At 43.2% G+C, this 24,519-nt stretch overlaps 1 protein-coding gene and 1 pseudogene across 1 annotated transcript in view; one reads left to right on the forward strand and one right to left on the reverse strand.

The window, feature by feature from the left end:
* The window catches only part of LOC139406407 (transcription factor Maf-like), a 47,878-nt gene extending 34,510 nt beyond the window's left edge, over positions 1-13,368 (forward strand). The window contains exon 3 of the mRNA XM_071148960.1: positions 13,101-13,368. The gene's annotated coding sequence lies outside the window, so the exon portion shown is untranslated. The remainder of the gene's footprint in view (positions 1-13,100) is intronic.
* An 808-nt stretch (positions 13,369-14,176) lies between these two features.
* Positions 14,177-24,519, reverse strand: part of LOC139383339 (WW domain-containing oxidoreductase-like) — a 255,807-nt pseudogene continuing 245,464 nt past the window's right edge.

Genomic DNA, 24,519 nt, shown 5'->3' on the forward strand with positions numbered 1-24,519 from the left:
CAAACCACTGTGTTTTCAGATGATAATCTGCTCCCGCCGCAGATTAGAACTCAGATCATCTATTTCACAATAAACACAGAAACTATGTGACACTTGTGTGTGGTGAGACACACACACACACACATACACACACACACTAGCCTGAGAGGGAGAGGAGCATGTGATGAGCTCCAAGAGAATTATTACTCTTAAAAGAAACAGAGGACAGGAGAGAGAGATTTAATGTTCTTATTCCAGCAGAGAGAGATCAACAGCACAGCTCATGATTAAGAGAGGGTTGTTCTGTAAAGACAGGAGAGTCTTGAATTACGACACAGAAGCGTGTGTGTGCGTGCATGCGTGCGTGCGTGCGTGAGTGTGTCTCTGTGCTGTGAGGTTTATTTCTGTTATGTTTGTTAATTAGCTGACAAAGGTTACTAAAGGTCAAGGCGTCTCAGGCAGGGGGGCCGGCGCATGCAAATGAGGCAGGAGGTCAGACGGCTTAGTGACCCGCCTTTCACAGCCCATATATGGGCGCAACCACACTCGCTGTACTGACATACAAATACCCTCAATTCTAAAATACTGTCACTGATCTAGGTGATGTATTTACAGCAATCACACACAGGCACTGTACTGACTTACAAATACCTGAACTAATATTAATACTGAGTTGATGAGAATCCTGTAACAGATTTCTACGTAGAGTAATTACCACGATTGCTGAATGTATCACACTTTTGCCATGCCAAAAACTCTATCAGATCATTATCCCACCTGCATCATGCCCAATGGGTTTCTGCCTCAGATTGGCCCAGAATAATATTGATACAACCTTCATATCTACCACTTTCACATGACCTACTTATTATTCATGTCTTTAAACACATGACATGTACTCTTCTAGTTCTCTCTACAGCTCAGTAGGCACTACATGAACACCCAGATAGGATGTCAGTGGGATCAGGGAGTTGGAGAGTGTTGAAGGAGATAAGATAAGAGGTGAGACAGCAGTAGGTCGCCTGTGCATAAAAAAATTGTCCTTGTAGGTTTAGGCAAGTTCTAGTGGTAACACACACACACACACTGTTCCACTATGCTCTGGTGATAAAAGTGATAGAGTGTTAGACAAGCTGTCATGCTGGAGGTGAGAGACAGACACTAGTAGTGACAGTAGATCTGAGGGGTTTTTATCTGGCTCTGCTGTAGGTCTGATACCTCCTGCAGCAGACCTTGTCTATGTCTCCTTTAGACTGTGGGCCAGTGTATCAGGACTATGTCACTGGGAGCTGTGGGAGGTGGTTGTGTGATGATCTGTAATATCTAATAGATGTGTGACTGTCTGAGCTATCGCCTCGATAGTGACTCTGGACTAGACAGGACAGCAGGACTGAGACAAGAGCGTGGAACAGGGAGAGACAGAATGTAAAAGTAACAGAACATTATAATCCTCGGAAATAATAAATCATACAATATTCAGGGAGTATAAAGGTCATATTTTACAGACTAGCGGTTCAAGCGTTTAGCCGATTTGGTTTTAGACAAACTCAGCACATCAACACAAATACAAAATAATACTAGTGAGATAATGATTTGTGAATTAATCCAAAACACACTTAAATTGTCACTGATGCTTTTGGGCCCACTGTATTAAAAGTGAAAGTGAGAGAAACTTTGACAGGTCCACATCTTCAGTCAGGCAGTAAGGGACTTGAGGGTTTACAGTTGACTGTTTCTAGTGCTCCTCCTCATCTCTCTCTATCAACCCAACACAACCCTGCTTTAGTTCTAATCCACTGGCCAGACTCCGCTGCCCCAAAGTCTTAAACCCCAAAGTCTCAATCTCTGACTCAGAGAGCACGCACGCACACACACACACACACGCACACGCTCACATGCACACACGCACACAAGCACACGCACACACGCTCACACACGCACACACACGCACACACGCTCACACACGCACACACACGCACACGCACACACACGCACACGCTCACACGCACGCACACACACACACGCACACGCACACACGCTCACACACGCACACACACGCACACACGCTCACACACGCACACGCGCACACGCACACGCGCACACGCACACGCACACGCACACACACACACACACACACACACACACACACACACAATGTACATTACTACACAATGAACTGCTTCTCCAGCACATCTACAACTGTTAATGAGCAGTGCATTAAATAGACTGTATTTCATATAGCTTGTTGTGTCAGTGTGTCTAATACATACATTACCAGTGTTGCCCCTACTCTCCCAGCCTGTGTATGTGATTACAGTACCTCTTTCATCACACTGTACAATAGGCTTTACAATAATAGACCATAAATGGATCCAGTGGCCAGACCAGCTAGCTGTAAATAGTAAGTAGTGATTGTTTACAGTGCAGACATGTCTATGAGTGGGCTGGCTACACAATTATCACACACAGCAGCACTCAATCCTCAACTGCCACTGTGCAGCATCACATTGAATACTGCCATGATCTCTCACCAGGCTCACAATAACCTTCAGTTAGTATTATATCGCTTTTACATAGAGTAATAGTGATATACTCTACATTCTTAGAGGATTTCTGGGATTTCTGGGATTTCTTTACTTATTTAGATCTGTAACCTTCATTTAACCAGGCACGTCAAATAACAACAAATTCCTATTTACAATGATGGTCTGGCAAGAGACGAGGGGCACTGAATAAATCAAAGTAAAAGGGGTCCTGGCTCCAAGGCTGGGTGAGGGTTATAGCTCTGCTGTACCCTCTTAATGGCAGTGGAGCTCTCTGTCTCTTTAATCCTGCTAGTCTAGAGCAGATGAGAAGGCCTTATTAAAGATTGATTTACTCCACTGTCTGTGCAATCTGGGCTCAGGTTATCAGGGAGATCAGTCAAACACACACACACACACGCTTGCTTCACTTCATTATCTCTAATACTGCTAGTAAACGTTTAGCGCTGGCGTGTGTTCTCCCATATGGAGCGCACACAGCTCCGAGCCTCAGTGATGTTAATGGGTTTTTAAATGTCAGGGAATGATAACAGGGGGATCTGTTGTCCTATGTCCTCACGATCATCATCATTGCAGAGCGGAGCAGAGAGTGGTCGCTGTATGTGTGTGTGTGTGTGTGTGTGTGTGTGTGTGTGTGTGTGTGTGTGTGTGTGTGTGTGTGTGTGTGTGTGTGCGCGCGCGGCACCCAACCCATGTGTGTGTGCGCAGGTGCGGCCCTACTTCCACCAGTGCTGATGTCAGCATGATTTATGCACCAATCAGATGAGGAGAGAGCGAGAAAGCGAGAGAGAGGGCGGAAGGGAGGGAGGGGGAGAGAGAGAGGGACGGAGGAAGTACTGTGTTCTTTAATCATCCCTTCTGCTTTCTCACCATAACATTTGAAGGCTCTGGCCTGGTCTTTATTGGTCTCACTATGTGATTCTCCCAGCAGGCTTTGGGTAGTCCGGTCAGTTGGCCCTGCTTCCTGTAACATAGATCTGCAGAGGGACCTAAAAGGATTCCCTTCATTGAACCCTGTGTAAGGGATGGACACAGACGTACATGCATACGCATGTGCACTCACACAGTGGGAAGAGGGCAGACAACGTTGTCAGGCTGGAGATCTGTGGGAGGAATCTCTTCTCTAGTCCCATCAGGTAAACAGTAGAGCCAAAAGTCTAAGTCATACTTAAGCTCTGACGATAGACTGACTACTAAGGGTGAGAGATAGAGAGGCTGTCTGACACATGAAATAATGGCCCTGTGTTTTAGCCATATAGACCCTACTAGGAAACCATATAATATTCACACATTAGCCTTTATCCCCTAGTCCAGACACACAGGAATTGATTCTCATTGTGAGAAGCAGAATTGCTGCAGGGACAGTCACTGTTTACTGTAAATAAACAAGTGACACACACAGTCTCCGAGGGGGAAGAGAGCTTAACTAACCATTTACAGGGAAACCACTGGGGTAAATGTCTCACTTTAGTCTGTTTGTAGTATTTTTTGTTTTTGTTTTTATTACTGTAAAACAAGAGCCAATTATAGAAATAGAGGGACTAAAACAGCAGTATTCTGTGGTAATTATTTGTTTATCTCGTAAAGCTGAATTACATCATGTAGACCAGGGATCATCAACCAGATTCAGCCGCGTGGCAATTTCTTCTTGAGTGGGTGGTCAGAGTGCCGGGAACATAATTACAAATCATTTGTAGACTGCAAATTGACCACAAGAAGCCCAAACCGATGTAATGTTTGACTAAAACATAATAATTTCAATCCTTGCTACCAGTTGTATACGATCATGTGTCTCTCCATTAAGCATGGAAATACTTGGGAACAGATTTCCATAATTAAAATGACTTGGAGCTGGTGTTTTTACAGTCTTATGTCCCCCTCTTTTCCGCTCTACAGATTGAATAGAGCCTTCTCTCTTTCTATACTCCTGCTCTTCCCTTTTGTGTGCTCTCTCACCTAAGTTCTTAAGTGATCAATTCTTCTTCAGACATCGTATTATCATGCTTACTGGGAAATACACACACACACACACACACACACACACACACACACACACACACACACACACACACACACACACACACACACACACACACACACACACACACACACACACACAACATAAATCACAGCCTGTCACTCTCACACTGCTGCTTCCAGCCCGTAACACCATTAGGTCTACTGTCGTTATGTGATCAAACATACAGTAGTAATGGGGAGAATACAGAGGTAGACAGGAGGGAGTTTCTCCCAACCAGCTGATTATCACACACTGCTGGATACCAACTGTTTTCTCTAATAACCATTTGACCATCGCCGCTGATCTAGTCCAGCAGCAGCAGTTGGTCTTTCATGGTGCGCATGAAGAGATGTAGACATAATCAGAGGTCTGAGGACAGAAAGAGGGGAGCTAACCGCTGTTGAGTGGGACTTCAATTTAGTAATGAGATCATTCAATATAATCATTAAATTAGAATGTTTTTTAAAGTTATTTCCATATAAATATTGACAGCTAACCTTTGTGTTGAATGAGAACCTATTTATTAGGGTTGAACCGGGATATGGTTATGAAGCTAGGGTTATGGTTAGGGTTTAGGTCACAGTTAGGGTTGAACCAGGATATGGTTATGAAGCTAGGGTTATGTTTAGGGTTTAGGTCACAGTTAGGGTTGAACCGGGATATGGTTATGAAGCTAGGGTTATGGTTAGGGTTTAGGTCACAGTTAGGGTTGAACCAGGATATGGTTATGAAGCTAGGGTTATGGTTAGGGTTTAGGTCACAGTTAGGGTTGAACCAGGATATGGTTATGAAGCTAGGGTTATGGTTAGGGTTTAGGTCACAGTTAGGGTTGAACCAGGATATGGTTATGAAGCTAGGGTTATGGTTAGGGTTTAGGTCACAGTTAGGGTTGAACCAGGATATGGTTATGAAGCTAGGGTTATGGTTAGGGTTTAGGTCACAGTTAGGGTTGAACCGGGATATGGTTATGAAGCTAGGGTTATGGTTAGGGTTTAGGTCACAGTTAGGGTTGAACCGGGATATGGTTATGAAGCTAGGGTTATGGTTAGGGTTTAGGTCACAGTTAGGGTTGAACCGGGATATGGTTATGAAGCTAGGGTTATGGTTAGGGTTTAGGTCACAGTTAGGGTTGAACCGGGATATGGTTATGAAGCTAGGGTTATGGTTAGGGTTTAGGTCACAGTTAGGGTTGAACCGGGATATGGTTATGAAGCTAGGGTTATGGTTAGGGTTTAGGTCACAGTTAGGGTTGAACCAGGATATGGTTATGAAGCTAGGGTTATGGTTAGGGTTTAGGTCACAGTTAGGGTTGAACCAGGATATGGTTATGAAGCTAGGGTTATGGTTAGGGTTTAGGTCACAGTTAGGGTTGAACCAGGATATGGTTATGAAGCTAGGGTTATGGTTAGGGTTTAGGTCACAGTTAGGGTTGAACCAGGATATGGTTATGAAGCTAGGGTTATGGTTAGGGTTTAGGTCACAGTTAGGGTTGAACCAGGATATGGTTATGAAGCTAGGGTTATGGTTAGGGTTTAGGTCACAGTTAGGGTTGAACCAGGATGTGATGTGCACATGAAGCCAGGGTAAGGGTTAGGGTTAGAGTTAGGTTATGTTAGGGTTGAACCAGGATTTGGAGTGTTGTGAAGCATGAGGGATTCATCAGCTTACCCTACTCAAATGTATCCGTTTACCATAATGAAAATAAAGGTTTAGATACATTAAAATCAGGTCCACAAAATCTTTCAATCTTATGGAGACAGACTCACACAGCCCAGCCCGTCTCCAGTGCTGAAGCTGTTTCTAAGGCTAAGTAAGCAGCGCCCAGGGTTCTGCATCATTTACCAAGGCTCAATAACAACCTATTTTTCACCGCTCGACCTACCTGGCCACAGTGAATTGCGCGCGCACACACACAGAGCACAGCGTATATCTTCTCCCCTGGAAGCCTTAACCAGGCACATTATATCTGTGTTGCAGCTATCTGGCCATGACATTACGTATTGTTTTGATAGATATTGATCCTCACGGCAGAGCAAGTTAAACAGAGGAGAAAAATGTGCTTTGAAAAGCAACATGGCTGCCGAGAGAGCGAGAGTAACGGGTTCCTAACTAGAGAACAGGGGAAAGAGATAGAAAGATAGAGAGAGGGAAACAGATAGGGAGGGAGGGATAAAAAGAGAGAGAAAGGAGGGTGGTTTATAAAAAGATTGAAAGGATAGAGGTCGTCAATGGAACTGTGACCTAAAAGAGAAGAGATGAGAAAAGTTGATTTGGTAGTAGAGAATAGTTTATGTGAACAAGGTACAGTAGTCAAGGATAGTTTATGTGAACAAGGTACAGTAGTCAAGGATAGTTTATGTGAACAAGGTACAGTAGTCAATGATAGCTTATGTGAACCAGGTACAGCAGTCAAGGATAGTTTATGTGAACAAGGTACAGTGGTAGAGGATAGTTTATGTGAACAAGGTACAGTAGTCAATGATAGCTTATGTGAACAAGGTACAGCAGTCAAGGATAGTTTATGTGAACAAGGTACAGTGGTAGAGGATAGTTTATGTGAACAAGGTACAGTGGTAGAGGATAGTTTATGTGAACAAGGTACAGTAGTCAATGATAGTTTATGTGAACAAGGTACAGGGGTAGAGAACAGTTTATGTGAACAAGGTACAGGGGTAGAGAACAGTTTATGTGAACAAGGTACAGGGGTAGAGAACAGTTTATGTGAACAAGGTACAGGGGTAGAGAACAGTTTATGTGAACAAGGTACGGTAGTAGAGAACAGTTTATGTGAACAAGGTACAGGGGTAGAGAACAGTTTATGTGAACAAGGTACAGGGGTAGAGAACAGTTTATGTGAACAAGGTACAGGGGTAGAGAACAGTTTATGTGAACAAGGTACAGGGGTAGAGAACAGTTTATGTGAACAAGGTACGGTAGTAGAGAACAGTTTATGTGAACAAGGTACAGGGGTAGAGAACAGTTTATGTGAACAAGGTACAGGGGTAGAGAACAGTTTATGTGAACAAGGTACGGTAGTAGAAAACAGTTTATGTGAACAAGGTACAGTGGCAGAGAACAGTTTATGTGTACAAGGTACGGTACACACACACACACACACACACACACACACACACACACACACACACACACACACACACACACACACACACACACACACACACACACACCGCCCGGAAGTGTTTTAGTTCCCCCATTTGACCTGTGCTTGTCTCACACACTGTGTGTGTGACCTTGGCTTGGCCCGCTGGTAAAGTGGAGCGTAGGAGAGAGGGTGTGTGAGCAGCCAAGCGTACTCCTCCAGATTAGCAGGCTTTATTACTGCCACCGACCACAGCCCCTACAAATCCTCTTATTTCATTTTACCTCCCGCTACCTCTCTCTAACACACTTGCTCCCGCGCCCTCCTCTCTCCCTCACTTTTCTCTTTTTCCGCTCCCCCTCTCCCCCTGAACTCTCTCTTTCTCTCCTGTTCTCACACACTTTTTCCCCCATTCCACTTTCACTTACTTGTTCTCCTTTCTCTCCCTCATGTGTTTCTGCCTTGCTGACATCTTCCTCAGCCTCTTATTCCCCCTATTCCTCATTCTTTGTTTGTCTTCCTCTACATTTTCCCTATACCTTCTCTTTCTTAGCCTTTCCTTCCCCTGCTCTCTTCCTCCCTCATTCTATTCAGTGTGATGAATCTATAGACAGGGCCTAATAATTGTACTTCAGCCCAAGTGCTCATTTTTCTCCATGTTTGAAAGCCATGACAAGCAGCAGTTCTTTCTCTATCCACCTTCCTCTACTCTCTTTCTCCCTCGCTCTCTTTATTTCTCTCTTCCTCTCCCTCTCCCCTCTATTCCTCTCGTACAAAGGGGTGAATAGAATAACTGATGGTTTACAAGGTCATGCTGTCTAGTGAGGACACACAGGGGGTTTCTACAGGAGCTATGTCCTCCCAGGTGCCATGTTCAGCCTCAGATATAGAGACAGAGGAAGTTCTGGATAGCACACAGCAATATATCTAGGGGGGAAATAACCATGGTGCTCTCAAAGCTTAAGTAAAAGAATGTTCCCTTAAATTCCAGGTACCTTTATCTTAAGATAGGTGACACAACCACATCAGTCAAATATACGAGACACGAACATTCCATTCCAGCTTAACAATGGATATATAGTGTTTTGCAAAAAAAAAACATTTTCACACACAACTAAAATGTAGGGGAAATAATCTGAGAACATAATATTTTACACACACATGAAGCAATCATTTCTGGTGAAAGAACACAAATGTGAAAAGTTGGTGGATAAAGCGTTTTGGAAAGAAACTCTTCGTCTATTGACTGTTACATGTTCATTTCTGTAGAATATTACCCCAATCACACAACCACATAGCAGTGTTAAACGCAGCCTGTACAAGGAGTGCCAGAACACCCTGGGACTAAACATATGGGCTCCTCTAGAATATCCTCACCAATCTCAACCTCACCCATGTGCATATTCACTCACACTCTCTCTCTCACACACACACACACACACACACACACACACACACACACACACACACACACACACACACACACACACACACACGCTCTTTCTTGCTCGCTCTCTCCTCTTTCTCTTGGATCATGCTAGATTCCGAAAACTAGAACATAGTAACGCTGTACTGGATAATTTCATTGAGGAGACATTGTATTGACATAGTATGTGTGTGACTGTGTGGTGTGAGTCTGGTTAAGGTCTAGCTGGTGATGTGCTGTTCCACCTCAGGTATTTACATGTCAGAGAAAAGCATCTGGCAGAGTTACAGGGGACAGTCCCACTGCAGTAAACGCCAACGCCCCATACACACACACACACACACACACACACACACACGCACAGCCTCGGCCCAGATCTCTATCTCATACCCTCCCACACACACTATAGTTACTGAGGCAGCTTTCTGCACACATCAGCAGAATGTAAAGGGGCAGACAGCAGGATAAATAAAGACCAACATCCCATCATTATGCCATTAATAACGCTGTTTAATCAACTACACAATTCAATATTGTCATGTCGATATTTTAACATAATTATGGTTCATGGATGTAAATTGCATATTTTATTTCAAACATTACATGAGTTAAATGAAATTAGGTTTTGGTCCAATAAGCACTTTCACAAAAACATTTTTTTTAGGGATGACGGGATATTCTGAAACTTGTTTAAATACACAGGCTTGCTTGATTGACAACAATTGAATTACTCTACAATAGCACTTAATAAATATCATTCCTTTTCATATGAGAGAGAGAGAGTGTACAGTATATTTTCTCCCTCTCAGTAGATATGTATCGAGTTAGTCTTGTCCATAGAGGGCTTTAACATTGATTGTGATCATTAAATATATCCGTTCCAAATGGCAGCATGGCGTTCCAGACGTCAATACTACCAATATAAGCAACACAGACATATTCAAATCAATCCGCCCATAAATATGAGGAGGGAAATGAATCTTATGGGAAATAAAAAAAGGAAAAGGGAAAATAGCAGTCAGCCAGTACACATTACATTGCAATATAGATAAACATTCATTTAACAAATTGTTAACGTCTAAATGTTTCTATGCTATATTTTAGTTTCCTATTTCTAATTGTATAAATTATATTGATATTCAGTATGTATCGGATTCTCTTCTGATCTGCATCTACTCTTCAGAAGCATGATGGGAAGTATCTTGGCCTCATTTATAAAATATATTTTCATTTTCATGATTCTACATCTCAGAGCATGATCAGTGTATGAATGTAAAGGATGATTCATGATTCTACATCTCAGAACATGATCAGTGTATGAATGTAAAGGATGATTCATGATTCTACATCTCAGAGCATGATCAGTGTATGAATGCAAAGGATGATTCATGATTCTACATCTCAGAGCATGATCAGTGTATGAATGCAAAGGATGATTCATGATTCTACATCTCAGAGCATGATCAGTGTATGAATGCAAATGATGATTCATGATTCTACATCTCAGAGCATGATCAGTGTATGAATGCAAAGGATGATTCATGATTCTACATCTCAGAACATGATCAGTGTATGAATGCAAAGGATGATTCATGATTCTATATCTCAGAGCATGATCAGTGTATGAATGTAAAGGATGTAAAGGAACACAAATCATATTTTTGCACACATTGATGAATTCCCACAAGCATGTTTGAATTATTAATTACACGTTAAAAAAAATGCATTCAACCACAATGAGAGATAAATAGAGGGATGGTGGGAGGGAGAGGTAGAGAGAAAGGAGAGAGAAAGAGAGACTGAGGGGCCTCGGGTGAGTCAAAGGATCAAGGTCTTCCTCAGAGACGAATGCTTTCCTCTCTTCTCCTCTCCTCTCCTTTCCTCTCTTCTCCTTTCCTCTGTTCTCTAAGCGTTGGGAGGAAGTGTAATGTATTGATTAACTATCAGATGATTCCGATAGGGCCTGATCAATAAGACTTTGTATGAAAGCCAGGCAGGAACCTCCCTCTACAGTCAGAACACACGCACCCACACCCACACATGCAAACAAACACAATCATAGATCCACGGCAGCGATGCACTCCCAGAGGACATCTTAATGCTGTTTCCTCTTTGTTTGTTGTCTGCCCAGCATCTCTCATGATTTTGTTCTCTCTCTCTCTCTCTCTCTCTCTCTCTCTCTCTCTGTCATTGACTGGTTATAGCGAGGGGCTTATATGCTGTTGATGTCTCACTCACTTCTTCTCTGAAGGAGCTCAGTGACATGCATCAATCAAATCAAATGATCAGTACTGTATGTGTGTGTGTGTGTGTGCATGTTGTGTGTATAGAGGGGAGAGGGGTGTAAGAGAGAGTCTCAAGCTTGCTGCTTCTTACCAGTTCGAGAGCAGAGGAAGATGGGTGCAAGGGGCTCAGCTGTAGCACTACTGCCCCTAGGGGCCACAGAAGGGGGTGCTGGATCTAAAACTGGGTGTACCTCGTCCTCCTGTGTCCCTCTCTCCCTGGGGATAGTGTGTGTTGCAGCCGGTGTGTAGTGTGTGTTGCAACATGCCCCCACACACCCAAAAAATAAACATTTCTAAAAAGAATTGTAGAGCTTAGGGGATGGACGGTGTGTTGTTTCTTCTCTATCCTAGTGAGAGATTCCTTAATAAATTGCTCTTAATCTCCCTGTCCTCAATTCCTTGGGTGTTTGTGTTTGCGTGTGCAAGAGCAGCAACAAGACCGCCGTGGTGTACAGATTAGAACAGAACAGTTCATTGTGCTTCTACATCTGCATTGCTTGCTGTTTGGGGTTTTAGGCTGAATTTCTGTATAGCACTTTGTGACATCTGATGATGTATAAAGGGCCTTATAAATACATTTGATTTGTATATAGTAGGGGAGAGTGGGGTAAGTTGAGCCATTTTTCTTAACATTCAGCATCACTCCTTCAAAGGAAATATACAACGATATCTACATATATATTTCAGGATGTTGTGTATCCCTGGAAATAATCAGAATTCATGTAAACATAGCTTGTCCAAAACAAAGTGGTCTCTTGGCACAATTTCCCGCGGGTATGGGCCGCAGGACAGGGTAAGTTGAGCCACTTACTAATTTAATTGTACTGAATTAAATATCACCACTACCTTTTTAAAACCGTGTCTCTTTATTTGCCAAACACAATTCAACAAAATCACAAATAGTTTTTGTATTTTAATCATCTTTTAATACAGGCTTAACACTTAACACTTTGTACTTTTTAAAACACTTTTAACACAGGCCCTGTTGTTACCTCATATCCCAGTGATAATGACTTGCATTACACCTGGGAAGAAAACTCTTACATTGGTTCAACTTACCCAAAGGCAAACATTTTTACCATTAGCCCACACAGCTACAGGGATGTACTTTTATGCTAGGTTTAGGACCTCATATTGACGCTTAAAGAGGTCCCAACTGATATATAGCACAATCTTAAATGATCTACTAGTTTTTTTTGGACTGAACTTGCTTACCACTTTTTCTATGTGGTTTCTTCCTTCACAGACTCCATTAAAAATGAGCATCTCTTCCTAAATATTTGGTTAAATTAAACATTTTGTGTATGGTTGCCTAGAAACAAAGGTGGCTAAACTGACCCCACTCTCCCCTACTGTGCTGAACTGCTGTTGAACATCATCAAGGGAACAAAGCAGTGTTTAACAGTGAGAGGGACTCTGTCAGGCATCAGCTGACTAACCAGTCGTGAGAATGATGCAGGTCAGCCATGTGATTGCTTGGTCAATGTTTCAATCACTCTTTGGCCCTTCCCAATGTTCCTGGTGGAGAGTAGTTCCGGGTCAAAGGGCGCTGTGCTGCTCACTGACCACAAGAAGCAGCCTTTCTAGGCCAATTCTGATTAGTCCCCTTCTCCCTAATATGTACACTCGTCTTGATTCCTTTCAATAGGATCCTGTCAACTGCGTGCAAGTATTGAAATGACCACAGACACATACATACTACAACAAACAGTCTTTAATGAGTCCTCTCTCTTCCTATTCTTTACAGAAACCATGACAGAGGAATGGTGATGTCTTACCAACGTCGTTCCATGGCACCGGACTGCGACAAAGCACAACGTCCACACAACGTCTCCAAACCACCCATAAACCAACCAACAGTCCCTGTACAGAAGTCCAGACAGACCCAGTCGCCCAACACTTTGTCTTTCATGACGAGATTATTGACAGAAACCAATGACAACAAGACCTAACACCCAAGAAAAATACTTCATGTTTGATTCAACTACTAAAACTCCTGGATTCCCTCTTCCTCTGGCATCACCAGTAGCTACGGACGCAATTCTGACTCAACATGACAAAGATACAGTACCTCCTCATTGTAAATAGCATTTTGTAGAGTATTCTATGTAATTATATGTAGGTTGGAGGTCTTTAACTGTAGACGGATACTGTAGAGGGGAGAAGCGATGACAGTGAGTCCCATTTAGCCCATGATGTGAATGTAAATAATATACAGTAGGGCCTCGTATGAAACAAAACTACTGCATCTGTATATAGCCACAAAACCATACCTCTATGTATATAGGCATTACATTATACCTCCTTATTTCTCCTACCCCCCTTCAATCCCCCTAAACTAGCACAATGATACTCACCACTCCCTATATCTCTGTAGACAGACATAGAATAGATATATACAGGAGGAGACTAGAGACACAGAGGGAAGATGCACAGTGTGTGATGCAGGTGGCAACACAGTGGGGTGAAAAACACAGGCCCACTTTGGCTGGAACTGGTGAACTCTCCCTGCCACAAAGACGGTCAGAGGGGATGTGTTGCCATATCGAGAGGTCTCTCTTCTGCTCTCCCTTTAGTGTTAAACTACCACAGTTCAACCTGTAGCCACAGTGTAGCTATTAGATAAGATGAATTTGTACATGTATTTTACTGCTTAGTGAAGTGACGGGTCCAGTTGAAAGGTTTGGCAGCTTTCTACAGTCCACTCAATGTACAAACTTGATTGGTTTTCATTTCCACTCCCTCCCCCTCCATTCCTGATTGGCTAGTCCTCCTCGCTCCTCTAGTCCTGATGAGGCTGTTGATAGTCAGTGGGAATGTCCATCAGACGGCCTGTTGGCCCGAAGGCCTCTCTGAGACCAGGCGCTCGCTTAGCTCCCACAGGCTGGCTGCAGTGGCCTGGTCTTCGGGCTGGGGGGAGGGTAGGCAGAAAAAACAGTTGTTGAAGTACATGCCTCCAAAACCCTCCAGCTCCGGAGCTACTGCACAGTACACTGTGGTGGCTGACCCCTGTTGCTGTGAACTCACAGACAGAGAGAAAGAGTGAGAGATACACACACAACATGGAGGACCCTGATCAACATTATCTTTGTGGGAGGAGAGGACCATCAGAGAGATACACAGAAACCCTCCCGTCTGCCAAGAGACAAATGAGATCCTGCCACTCTAAAGATGCTGCCAAGACCTCCACCAGAATAAACACACATCTGGACTCAGCGACCCCCCCCCCCCCCCCCACCATCTTTCCTGCATGACCCCAGAGCATCTGTACGAGACAGAGGAGGAACTCCATACAAATGGAGAGAGACAGATAGAGATATCGAGAGGATAAACCCCAGAGACACCCCTCTCTGCCACAGCCCATAATGATGGGACAATGTTACCATGGGGACCATGGCCCTGTATATATATTTATATACATATATTTATTTCTATATTGTGTGTGAACAGGACTGCTAACTATCCAGAGTGCATGCTGATGTATATGTGGTAAATACAATGCTAACTGTCCACAAAACAGCACAGATCTCCGCAAAAAAATAAATACAATTTTAGAACGTCACAATCTCCATGGGATGGTGACGACTGTTCATTCAAATTTAAAGCAAAACACACCAAAATATGTTGGGCTTCTCTATAGCTGCAATATTTGGATGTTATTTTGTGGAGGTTTGCGCACCGCAAGGGCTGTTTTCTGGACAGAAGATGTGGCCCACGGTGTTCTAGACTGGGGAGGAGGGAGCAGCTCTTCTCATTGGAGTGGAGAGCCAGAGGGTTCTATAAATAGACTGTATAAGAGAACATACAGTATATATGTGAGGATTACACATCTGTTTATGTTCACATCATCTAGGGATTCATGAGGGAAGTCAGACATTTGGCTTTTATTTCAGAGGTTTGCCAGGGTAAAGAGAGGTATACACCCCTTAAGAGTAATATGTTGAGAATAGTGCTCTTGTAAACACACACACACACACACAAGGTACAAGGTTAGTTCAGACGAACACACACACACACACACACACACACACACACACACACACACACACACACACACACACACACACACACACACACACACACACACACACACACTATATACATGCATGCACACACTCGTAAACCCCACTGCCCCTTACCCGTCTCTCTTCTCTCTCTTAAAAGGAGCAGACAACCCTCCCTACCCTATACTCTCTAATTAAGTGGGAAATTACTTCTGTATTTCTCAGTTTAACATCTCAAATCCAGTATTCCGTAGTCTGTAGTCAAACTGTACTGAGACATGCCTCCCTAATTACCGTCACAGTCGGTAATTAGGAGCGGAGAGGGGGAACGAGAAGGAGAGAGAGAGCGACAGGAAGAGAGATTCCACAGCATTTGAAACAGACGTCAGAGAGAATTACAGCCAGAAGTCAGGCACTCAGAGGGATCTTTCATATAGCCCTGCTGCTGGCTAAAAGCTGCTGTGACGTTGTGAGAAGAGAAGAGACTGTTCCGGAGCTGACTTCTATAGACACACATTAAATAGTTATCCCTGGCTCACTGCTATTTATCTACAAATGAGACTGGTGGAGAGCACTGATGAAAGACTGCAGAGCACTGTTTAGTGCAGTGCACTGGCACAGCAGCAAAAGTCTGTACACACACACACACACACACACACACACACACACACACACACACACACACACACACACACACACACACACACACACACACACACACACACACACACACACACACACACACTAATATACACCCACTTCAAAGGCCCAGCCTCATTGAGGCTCATTTTAGCATCAGCAGTCCAAGCTGGCAGAGCTTAACACAGGAATAGACACACATACTGGAAAATGCCCAAACTGCTCCGGCGCGCACACACACTGACACTCATTAAAATCTAGAAAGACACACTCTCACACACACCCATTCACAGAACAAAGTGCATGCACACTTACACACTCTCATTGAGAAATACAGACACACTAAACAAACGTCCTACTCAGTGTAGGTAGTAGCAGATTGAGGCAGTTAGAAACAGCAGATGAAACAACTGCATCTCTCTGCTGTCTCCCTCCCTGCCAGCACACTGATAACTCTACACACCTCACAGGACTGGCATATCAAAGGCTTACAAATGTCAGTCAGCGTCTAACAGACACCCAGACCCAGACATGCACACTTCAAAAGCAGGGTGGCACATCATTTAGCTAACTCTCAGTTAAGGTATTTGCTTTAGAGACCTACACACAAACCCATTGGAAGATGGAATATATTTGCCTGCTCATTTCACTCTGCTTCCAGGGTCCTCGTTTTCACACTGTTTTAGGTAAAGGGTGGTCAAGCAATACATTGAAATGATTTACACCTGACCTGAAAATACTACACTGCACAGCTGTGGACTCTGTGTGCTCTGAGGGAAACTGTGCACAAAGCAGAGAGAAAGGGAGGGAAGGAGAATTGAGGAGAGAGTGAGTGTGTGTACACAGGGGTTATCTTCTTGGTGTTTAGCGCTGCCCTCTCACTACTTGACCTGGTGACCCCTGTAATAGATAAACCTGATGAGATTAGACATTAACAAGCTGAACCACCAGTGTCTGTCTGTCTGCCTGTCTGTCTGTGTCTATCTATCACAGGAAGAGAGAGAGAGAGCAGGAGAATGGGCTGGGTCTAAGACAAACCTCACACAAACCTCACACAAACTTCACACTCACGCACACGCACGCACACACACTCTCTCTGATTTAAACACTCTTATACACTTTCGCAGACACACCCACTCATTCATTCCAGACATGTACAGTAACCCAACAGATGTGTTGTATAATCATGTAAATTATAGATAACACCTTTACATTTTAGGCGTTGACCAACCAATGTCTCTTTCTGTTTTTATACTAGTATCTTGTCAATGTCAATTCTGATTCTGAAATACATAATTTTACAGAGAAATGGCTCCGTTTTCTTAGGGTTGTTATGTTCCTGTTAGACCGACCTGACCACCACACACTGGTGAGTGGAGAGGAGAGGGTTACACCAACTGTCCCCTAAACAGTACACAAATAACCAGAACTGAAAAGAGGGAAAAGGGAGAAGACTAAAATCACTCCCACAATATGCTAAAAATGTAGCAGGGTCTTAGCCAACCAGAGCGTCTCCAATACATTTACACACACAGAAACCCAACCTCTGCATAGGGAGAATCTATATGCTTTAAGAGATGGAAAAACAGGCACTAAATCAGCAGTAGTAACCTGACCCTGTCTGGCCAGAACACTCACTGCTCTGGAAACTGGTCCCGGATCACATTTATGTCTTCCAATTTTCAAAAGAATGAAAATATACTTTGGAAAGTATTGTGCAACATTTAACGGTTAAACAGCCACAATTCGGGCCTCCCGAGTGGCGCAGCGGTCTAAGGCACTGCATCACAATGCTAGAGGATCACGGCTTCGGGTTCGATCCCGGGCTGTATCACAGCCGGGAGACCCATGAGGCGGCACACAATTGGCCAAGCATTGTCCGAGTTAGGGGAGGGTTAGGCCGGCTGGGATGTCCTTGTCCCATCGTGCTCTAGAGACTCCTTGTGACGGCCGGGTACATGCACGCTGACTTTGTTCGCCAGCTGTATGGTGTTTCCTCCGACACATTGGTGCGGCTGACTTCCGGGTTAAGCGAGCAGTGTGTCAAGAAGCAGTGTGGTTTGGCGGGGTCGTGTTTCGGAGGACGCATGGCTCTCGAGCTTTGCCTCTCCCGAGTCCATACGGGAGATGCAGCAATGGGACAAGACTGTAACTACCAATTGGATACCAGGAAATTGTGGAGAAAAGAGGGTTAGTTTTTTTTTCTCCGAAAACAGCCACAGTTCAATGTATTGAAAAGCAAGGTGGGAGAGTAGTGTTGAAGCAGTTTACTGTATCTCAGTTATTTGGCGTTATCTTCATAGTATAACATGTTACTGTGGTGATCTTTAACCATGTCCAATCACTCTGCTTGTATACTACAACAATAATAAAACAAGCATTGTGCTATTTGTTAGCATAGGGGTATTGTACCAGAGGAAAAAAACAGGTCTGAAAAAACATGTTTTCTTTCTGCCTCTTCAAGGTTGTGCTCTGTCATTCTGTCTCTGATAATATGCGTGACACTTTACCCAGACGTCTGTAGTTATGTAATTGACCTCTAACCCCTGACCCCTGACCTGTAAATACACCCAGTACTGTAGAGCAGTCTGTTTTTGTCCCACCCCGTCCTGTCCTGTCCTGTACATAAGAACATGTAAATATCAAACAGCTATGCATGCTGACACTCTAGCACTTCTTTCAGGTACTTTTATAATCCCAAACTTCTCATATGGCATGTGCTGAAAATCAACTATAAAAAAAGTAATTAAAAAAATGAAAAGAGAATAATAAAAAGAACCAGACGATGATATCCTGGACAACGTGTAAAGTCTTACAGTTTTCTTACTCCTGTGGGTGGTTCTCTTCTGTTCCTTTAACTGTCATTCTTACTGTGGTCGAACCGTTCTGGTCAAGGTTCTGTTCAGTTGTGTTGATGTGGGAAGGGTTGAAGCAAAGCAGAGAGGCAATCCAATCTGTACAGTGTTACCAACTAAAGCCTGGTTAAGTGGCTGCGTCCACAACTATCGCAGGAGAGCATACTCCTTTCCTCTGGTGAAGAGAGCAGACAGGGGAAATGGATTGCGGTGTGGTCTTGTTCTTTTTTTATAGATCAAGAATTGGAACTGTGTAGGCTACAGAACAAGCTTACATGATAAAAGGGTCACTGAAACTAGGACCAGTATATGAGATTTGCCTCAGCCCTAGGACCCAGCCTGTCTGAGGTAACAGTCTAACATGAAGATCTATCTATGCCATGAAGGAGAAGATAGGACTCCAACAGGACTGTGTGCTTTTGTTGATCCTTGTGGAATGTTTATTTCCAACCCCATGGCGTTCACAATAGATGGAAGTGTGTGATTGTTAATCTGTGCTAAAGATATTTTACATTTAATAAATTATCATTGTAACAAAAACACATCTGCTTGCTTGTCGTCTCTCGCCCGTGTTTGCGTAATATATATATATATATATATATATATATATATATATATATATATATATATATATATATATGTATGTATATGTATATAGAGAGAGAAAGAGAGAAAAAATAAAAAATTGTTCAGCACAACAACACCTGCTCAACCAGACCCAGAGAGCTGAAGGTGGAGAGAGACAACATCGACAGGAGAAAAAGCAGAGGCGGGAGAAGAACAAAGGACTAGAGGAGTGGAGGAGAGTGCTGGAGGAGAGTGCTGGAGGAGAGGGTGAGGCAGATGACGTGTGACAGAGAACAACCCATTAGAGAGCTGGCCACTCCCGCAGAGAAGACAGCAGAACAACCCACATCAGATCCTGACAAAAGTCTCGACACCAGAGCAGAACAGTTCACCCCAGTCCCAAGCCCAGGGGATCCCATCCACTCTGAGCACCCCCTCTGAGCACCCCCCCCCCCACACACACACACCCACTGAGGACATACACAAGTCACAGATTGTACTCTATTTGGAAATATATATAAGAAAATTAACTTTTTCCCAAACACACAGTGTCTAAACTCTGGTGTCCAAACAGTCACAAATGACCTGCTCTCAGGCACAAATTACCTGAGAGCACAGCAGGAAAGTAAAGCCACAGTGGAGTCAGGCGCACAAGTGGTTATCTCCACCCTGCTACCACGAAAAGACTTCCACCCTGCTACCATGAAAATACTTTCACCCTGCTACCACGAAAAGACTTTCACCCTGCTACCATGAAAATACGTCCACCCTGCTACCACGAAAATACTTCCACCCTGCTACCATACAGTGGGTAAACAAAAGTGTTTCCCGTGAATGTGCCTCAAAACCAAATGTTTACCTGGGCCACCACTCCACCATGGACTTAAACAGCTTTTAAGACCAGGTCCACCTATACAAGGCCGCAGTGCCCACCTTCACCAGGACCCTAAAGGACATTGCCCTCAAACGCAGCCCCAACACCTCACACAGGAGCAACAGATAAACTGACACCCCGCCCAGACCAGCAAAACTCTGCTCATACTTACTGGTCTGAGACCAAACCACACGACTAACAACATTGGACACTTTATGGAACACAAAGCCTTCACTATCTCATCCTGGAATATCCAAGGCGTGAGGTCATCTGACTTTGGCCTAAAGTGGACTTCACCAAAGAAATGAGAAATACAGACATCCTACAAGAAACATGGTATAGAGGAGATAGACCCCCTGGTTGCCCTCTAGGTTACAGAGAGCTGGTAGTCCCATCCACCAAACTACCAGGTGTGAAACAGGGAAGGGACTCAGGGGGGTATGCTAATTTGGTATAGAGCAGACCTAACTCACTATTAAATGAATCAAAGCAGGAACATTTTACATTTGGCTAGAAATTCAAAAGGAAAGTATCTCAACAGAGAAAAATGTCCTCCTGTGTGCTACCTATATCGCCGCACTAGAATCCCGATACTTTAATGAAGACAGCTTCTCCATCCTGTAGGGGGAAATCAATAATTTCCAGGCCCAGGGACATGTATTAATCTGTGGGAACCTAAATGATAGTTTGTTCTTAACTGACTTGCCTAATTAAATAAAGGTTAAATAAAAAAATTAATCTGACACACAGGGGGACAAACACCTACCTGAAGGTGACAGCATTCCCTCCTCCATATGCTCCCTTAGGCTCAACTATGACAGCATAACCAACAAAAACAGGTCACAACCTGCAGCTCTGTCGCACGCTGGGATGCACATTGTCAATGGTTGGCTTCGAGGAGACTCCTACAGTAAGTACACCTATAACTCATCTCTTGGAAGTAGTACTGTAGACTAATTTATCACTGACCTCAACCCAGAGTCTCCCAGAGCGTTCACAGTCAGCCCACTGACACCCCTATCAGATGAAAGCAAAATCACAGTCTACTTGAACAGAGCAATACACAATCATGAGGCATCAGAGCAAAAGGAACTGAATAATATTGAGAAATGCTATAGATGGAAGGAAAGTAGTGTGGAAACCTTTGAAAAAAACAGTTAGGCAACAACAAATTCAATCCCTTCCACCCCTAGACAACTTCCTGGACAAAACATTTCACTGTAATAGTGAAGGTGTAAACTTGGCAGTAGAAAACCTAAACAGTATATTTGACCTCTCAGCTTCCCTATCTAATCTAAAAAAATTCAAGCTGAAAACCTAAGAAAATGATCAACAAAAACAAATGATTTGATGAAGAATGCAAAGACCAAAGAAAGAAATTGAGAAACCTATCCCCCCAAAACCCCGAGACCCATAAAACCTGAGCCTACGCCTTCACTATAGTGAATCACTAGAACAATACAGAAATACACTCCGGAAAAAGAATGAACAGCACGTCAGAAATCAGCTCCAATGTAAATGAAGAATCCATAGACTCTAACCACTTCTGGGAAAATTGGAAAACACTAAACAAACAACAACACAAAGTGTTATCTATCCGAAATGGAGATGTTTGGGTAAACCACTTCTCCAGTCTTTTTGGCCCTATAAAAAAATAACATATAGCAAAAGCATACATGATCAAATACAAATTTTAGAATCAACTATTAAAGACTACCAGAACACACTGGATTCTCCAACTACATTGAAGCAACTAAAGAACAAAAGACAAAGCCTTCAACCAAAAAAAGGCCTTTGGTGTTGATGGTATCCTAAATTAAATGACAAAATATACGGACCACAAATTCCAATTGGCTATACTTTTTAACATCATCCTCAGGTCGGGCATCTTCCCCAATATTTGGAACCAGAGACTGATCACCCCCAATCCAAAAAAGTGGAGACAAATTTGATCCCAATAACTACAGTACCGTGGGATATGCGTCAACAGCAACCTTGGGAATATCCTCTGCATTATCATTAACAGCAGACTTGTACAGTGCCTTGCGAAAGTATTCGGCCCCCTTGAACTTTGCGACCTTTTGCCACATTTCAGGCTTCAAACATAAAGATATAAAACTGTATTTTTTTGTGAAGAATCAACAACAAGTGGGACACAATCATGAAGTGGAACAACATTTATTGGATATTTCTAACTGTTTTAACAAATCAAAAACTGAAAAATTGGGCGTGCAAAATTATTCAGCCCCCTTAAGTTAATACTTTGTAGCGTCACCTTTTGCTGCGATTACAGCTGTAAATCGCTTGGGGTATGTCTCTATCAGTTTTGCACATCGAGAGACTGACATTTTTTTCCCCATTCCTCCTTGCAAAACAGCTCGAGCTCAGTGAGGTTGGATGGAGAGCATTTGTGAACAGCAGTTTTCAGTTCTTTCCACAGATTCTCGATTGGATTCAGGTCTGGACTTTGACTTGGCCATTCTAACACCTGGATATGTTTATTTTTGAACCATTCCATTGTAGATTTTGCTTTATGTTTTGGATCATTGTCTTGTTGGAAGACAAATCTCCGTCCCAGTCTCAGGTCTTTTGCAGACTCCATCAGGTTTTCTTCCAGAATGGTCCTGTATTTGGCTCCATCCATCTTCCCATCAATTTTAACCATCTTCCCTGAAGAAAAGCAGGCCCAAACCATGATGCTGCCACCACCATGTTTGACAGTGGGGATGGTGTGTTCAGCTGTGTTGCTTTTACGCCAAACATAACGTTTTGCATTGTTGCCAAAAAGTTCAATTTTGGTTTCATCTGACCAGAGCACCTTCTTCCACATGTTTGGTGTGTCTCCCAGGTGGCTTGTGGCAAACTTTAAACAACACTTTTTATGGATATCTTTAAGAAATGGCTTTCTTCTTGCCACTCTTCCATAAAGGCCAGATTTGTGCAATATATGACTGATTGTTGTCCTATGGACAGAGTCTCCCACCTCAGCTGTAGATCTCTGCAGTTCATCCAGAGTGATCATGGGCCTCTTGGCTGCATCTCTGATCAGTCTTCTCCTTGTTTGAGCTGAAAGTTTAGAGGGACGGCCAGGTCTTGGTAGATTTGCAGTGGTCTGATAAAATCTTTTTGCAGTGGTCTGGGAAATCTTTTTGTATCCAAATCCGTCTTTAAACTTCTTCACAACAGTATCTCGGACCTGCCTGGTGTGTTCCTTGTTCTTCATGATGCTCTCTGCGCTTTTAACGGACCTCTGAGACTATCACAGTGCAGGTGCATTTATACGGAGACTTGATTACACACAGGTGGATTGTATTTATCATCATTAGTCCTTTAGGTCAACATTGGATCATTCAGAGATCCTCACTGAACTTCTGGAGACAGTTTGCTGCACTGAAAGTAAAGGTGCTGAATAATTTTGCACGCACAATTTTTCAGTTTTTGATTTGTTAAAAAAGTTTGAAATATCCAATAAATGTCGTTCCACTTCATGATTGTGTCCCACTTGTTGTTGATTCTTCACAAAAAAATACAGTTTTATATCTTTATGTTTGAAGCCTGAAATGTGGCAAAAGCCTGAAATGTTTGAAGCCTGAAATGTGGCAAAAGGTTCAAGGGGGCCGAATACTTTCGCAAGGCACTGTACATTTCCTCAATGAAAACAATGTGTTGAGCAAATGTCAAATTGGCTTTTTACCAAATTACCGTATGACAGACCACGTTTTCAACCTGCACACCCTAACTAACAAAGAAACAAAACAAAACAAAGGCAAAGTCTTCTCATGCTTTGCTGATTTCCAAAAAGCTTTTGACTCAATTTGGCATTAGGTTCTGCTATACAAGCTGATGGAAAGTGTTGACGGGGGTAAAACATGTCCCCAACCAAGGAGGGCCTACAGCAGCACCTAGATCTTCGGCACAGATTCTGTCAGACCTGGGCCCTGACAGTGAATCTCAGTAAGACAAAAATAATGGTGTTCCACAAAAGGTCCGGTTGCAAGAGCACACAAAAAACATTACATACCTCAGCCTAAACATCAGCGCCACAGGTAACTTCCACAAAGCTGTGAATGATCTGAGAGACAAAGCAATAAGTGCCTTCTATGCCATCAAAAGGAACATAAAATACTTCTATCAGTTATACAATCCATTTCCCTTTATGGTTGTGAGGTCAGGGTTCCGCTCACCAACCAAGAATTTACAAAATGGAACAAACACCAAATTGAGACT

The sequence above is a fragment of the Oncorhynchus clarkii genome, chromosome 1 (assembly GCF_045791955.1).
Source record: "Oncorhynchus clarkii lewisi isolate Uvic-CL-2024 chromosome 1, UVic_Ocla_1.0, whole genome shotgun sequence".
NCBI lineage: Eukaryota > Metazoa > Chordata > Actinopteri > Salmoniformes > Salmonidae > Oncorhynchus > Oncorhynchus clarkii.